Genomic DNA, 4939 nt, shown 5'->3' on the forward strand with positions numbered 1-4939 from the left:
TGGAGACCTCACGCCCCACGTGTTGAGCAATTCGGCGGTACGTCCACCCGGCCTCCCGCATGCCCACTACACGCCCTCGCTCAAAGTCCGTCAACTGCACATACGGTTCACGTCCACGCTGTCGCGGCATGCTACCAGTGTTAAAGACTGCGATGGAGCTCCGTATGCCACTGCAAACTGGCTGACACTGACGGCGGCGGTGCACAAATGCTGCGCAGCTAGCGCCATTCGACGGCCAACACCGCGGTTCCTGGTGTGTCCGCTGTGCCGTGCGTGTGATCATTGCTTGTACAGCCCTCTCGCAGTGTCCGGAGCAAGTATGGTGGGTCTGACACACCGGTGTCAATGTGTTCTTTTTACCATTTCCAGGAGTGTACATTAGTGCAAGGCTGTCTACAGTAGATTATTTGTTAAGGAATTTAAGAAACCATGTCCCTGCAGCCTATGTAAGATCGGCCTACTTTGCTTTCTTTTCAAAGCATTATATCTTATAGGCTTTTAATATTGGGCAATAGCTCACACCTTCAGGACATTTTGGTGCTTCAGAAGAAAGTAATTCGAATTATCACAAACAGTGACGAACTGTCCACTGAAAACCACTGTTTATCAACTTATAAATATTGTTGTTGTTGTGGTCTTCAGTCCTGAGACTGGTTTGATGCAGCTCTCCATGCTACTCTATCCTGTGCAAGCTTCTTCATCTCCCAGTACCTACTGCAACCTACATCCTTCTGAATCTGCTTAGTGTATTCATCTCTTGGTCTCCCCCTACGATTTTTACCCTCCACGCTGCCCTCCAATACTAAATTGGTGATCCCTTGATGCCTCAGAACATGTCCTACTAACCGATCCCTTCTTCTAGTCAAGTTGTGCCACAAACTTCTCTTCTCCCCAATCTTATTCAATACTTCCTCATTAGTTATGTGATCTACCCATCTAATATTCAGCATTCTTCTGCAGCACCACATTTCGAAAGCTTCTATTCTCTTCTTGTCCAAACTACACTCCTGGAAATGGAAAAAAGAACACATTGACACCAGTGTGTCAGACCCACCATACTTGCTCCGGACACTGCGAGAGGGCTGTACAAGCAATGATCACACGCACGGCACAGCGGACACACCAGGAACCGCGGTGTTGGCCGTCGCATGGCGCTAGCTGCGCAGCATTTGTACACCGCCGCCTTCAGTGTCAGCCAGTTTGCCGTGGCATACGGAGCTCCATCGCAGTCTTTAACACTGGTAGCATGCCGCGACAGCGTGGACGTGAACCGTATGTGCAGTTGACGGACTTTGAGCGAGGGCGTGTAGTGGGCATGCGGGAGGCCGGGTGGACATACCGCCGAATTGCTCAACACGTGGGGCGTGAGGTCTCCACAGTACATCGATGTTGTCGCCAGTGGTCGGCGGAAGGTGCACGTGCCCGTCGACCTGGGACCGGACCGCAGCGACGCACGGATGCACGCCAAGACCGTAGGATCCTACGCAGTGCCGTAGGGGACCGCACCGCCACTTCCCAGCAAATTAGGGACACTGTTGCTCCTGGGGTATCGGCGAGGACCATTCGCAACCGTCTCCATGAAGCTGGGCTACGGTCCCGCACACCGTTAGGCCGTCTTCCGCTCACGCCCCAACATCGTGCAGCCCGCCTCCAGTGGTGTCGCGACAGGCGTGAATGGAGGGACGAATGGAGACGTGTCGTCTTCAGCGATGAGAGTCGCTTCTGCCTTGGTGCCAATGATGGTCGCATGCGTGTTTGGCGCCATGCAGGTGAGCGCCACAATCAGGACTGCATACGACCGATGCACACAGGGCCAACACCCGGCATCATGGTGTGGGGAGCGATCTCCTACACTGGCCGTACACCACTGGTGATCGTCGAGGGGACACTGAATAGTGCACGGTACATCCAAACCGTCATCGAACCCATCGTTCTACCATTCCTAGACCGGCAAGGGAACTTGCTGTTCCAACAGGACAATGCACGTCCGCATGTATCCCGTGCCACCCAACGTGCTCTAGAAGGTGTAAGTCAACTACCCTGGCCAGCAAGATCTCCGGATCTGTCCTCCATTGAGCATGTTTGGGACTGGATGAAGCGTCGTCTCACGCAGTCTGCACGTCCAGTACGAACGCTGGTCCAACTGAGGCACCAGGTGGAAATGGCATGGCAAGCCGTTCCACAGGACTACATTCAGCATCTCTACAATCGTCTCCATGGGAGAATAGCAGTCTGCATTGCTGCGAAAGGTGGATATACACTGTACTAGTGCCGACATTGTGCATGCTCTGTTGCCTGTGTCTATGTGCCTGTGGTTCTGTCAGTGTGATCATGTGATGTATCTGACCCCAGGAATGTGTCAATAAAGTTTCCCCTTCCTGGGACAATGAATTCACGGTGTTCTTATTTCAATTTCCAGGAGTGTATTTACTGTCCATGTTTCACTTCCATACATGGCTACACTCCATACAAATACTTTCAGAAATGACTTCCTGACACCTAAATCTATACCCGATGTTAACAAATTTCTCTTCTTCAGAAACGCTTTCCTTGCCATTGCCAGTCTACATTTTATATCCTCTCTACTTCGACCATCATCAGTTATTTTGCTCCCCAAATAGCAAAACTCCTTTACTAATTTAAGTGTCTCATTTCCTAATCTAGTTCCCTCAGCATCACCCGACTTAATTCGACTACATTCCATTATCCTCGTTTTGCTTTTGTTGATGTTCATCTTATATCCTCCTTTCAAGACACTGTCCATTCCGTTCAACTGCTCTTCCAGGTCCTTTGCTGTCTCTGACAGAATTACAATGTCATCGGCAAACCTCAAGGTTTTTATTTCTTCTCCATAGATTTTAATACCTACTCCGAATTTTTCTTTTGTTTCCTTTACTGCTTGCTCGATATACAGATTGAATAATACCTGGGAGAGGCTACAACCCTGTCTTACTCCCTTCCCAACCACTGCTTCCCTTTCATGTCCCTCGACTCTTATAACTGCCATCTGGTTTCTGTACAAATTGTAAATAGCCTTTCGCTCCCTGTATTTTACCCCTGACACCTTTAGAATTTGAAAGAGAGTATTCCAGTCAACATTGTCAAAAACTTTCTCTAAGTCTACAAATGCTAGAAATGTAGGTTTGCCTTTCCTTAATCTTTCTTCTAAGATAAGTCGTAAGGTCAGTATTGCCTCACGTGTTCCAGTATTTCTACGGAATCCAAACTGATCTTCCCCGAGGTCGGCTTCTACTAGTTTTTCCATTCGTCTGCAAAGAATTCGTGTTAGTATTTTGCAGCTGTGACTTATTAAACTGATTGTTCGGTAATTTTCACATCTGTCAACACCTGCTTTCTTTGGGATTGGAATTATTATATTCTTCTTGAAGTCTGAGGGTATTTCGCCTGTTTCATACATCTTGCTCACCAGATGGTAGAGTTTTGTCAGGACTGGCTCTCCCAAGGCCGTCAGTAGTTCCAATGGAATGTTGTCTACTCCGGGGGCCTTGTTTCGACTCAGGTCTTTCAGTGCTCTGTCAAACTCTTCACGCAGTATCGTATCTCCCATTTCATCTTCATCTACATCCTCTTCCATTTCCATAATATTGTCCTCAAGTACATCGCCCTTGTATAGATCCTCTATATACTCCCTCCACCTTTCTGCTTTCCCTTCTTTGCTTAGAACTGGGTTTCCATCTGAGCTCTTGATGTTCATACAAGTGGTTCTCTTATCTCCAAAGGTCTCTTTAATTTTCCTGTAGGCAGTATCTATCTTACCCCTAGTGAAATAAGCCTCTACATCCTTGCATTTGTCCTCTAGCCATCCCTGCTTAGCCATTTTGCACTTCCTGTCGATATCATTTTTGAGACGTTTGTATTCCTTTTTGCCTGCTTCATTTACTTGTATATTTAGACTGCCTTACTGCATATAAAGAGCAACTTACGAGAATACCAGAGTAGAAGAGATGTACACTCTCATGAAACCAGAAATAGTAGCCATCTTGACATACCCTACTACAGATTATCCAAGTCACTGAACAGCGACGAAGTGGTGGGTATGAAGATGTTTAACAAACTGCCACTAGAATGGGTAGAAGCTCCATTTGATTTATTTAAAGACAGATTATTCAGTTGGTTAGCTGCAAATCCCTGCTACTCACTTCAGGAATTTTATGACTGTAAAATATCATAGTGGTACCGGTTTGGAGAGTACACCATAATTTCTTTAACTGAGTAATTTATGATGCAAAGTTATCATATTATTTGATTTTAAATATTTTATTTTATGAAAAACCAATAGTGACATAATGATCTTCATGTATATATGCTGTATAACTTGTATATATGCAACGTGACTTGTAAATTGCTGTAATAACTAAACGACAATAAAATTTCATTCAATTCAATTTGTTAAAATGTATTGTTTGTAGTACATGTTAATAATAATACTTTATTCATCATTGAATGTTTAATTGCAATATAGTGGTACCGGTTTGGAGAGTACACCATAATTTCTTTAACTGAGTAATTTATGATGCAAAGTTATCATATTATTTGATTTTAAATATTTTATTTTATGAAAAACCAATAGTGACATAATGATCTTCATGTATATATGCTGTATAACTTGTATATATGCAACATGACTTGTAAATTGCTGTAATAACTAAACGACAATAAAATTTCATTCAATTCAATTTGTTAAAATGTATTGTTTGTAGTACATGTTAATAATAATACTTTATTCATCATTGAATGTTTAATTGCAATATGTATAAAAACAGGTTACAAATCTTGATTCATACCACAACAATATATTCTTCTGAATATGTCACTGATTAACAAAATGATTAAATTACAAATAAAATGGTTTGCTTAACACTATTTACATAGTTTTTCGAAGCACTTCGTATTCTGCACGTAAGTATGGTATTCTTCT

The sequence above is a fragment of the Schistocerca cancellata genome, chromosome 8 (assembly GCF_023864275.1).
Source record: "Schistocerca cancellata isolate TAMUIC-IGC-003103 chromosome 8, iqSchCanc2.1, whole genome shotgun sequence".
Taxonomy (NCBI): domain Eukaryota; kingdom Metazoa; phylum Arthropoda; class Insecta; order Orthoptera; family Acrididae; genus Schistocerca; species Schistocerca cancellata.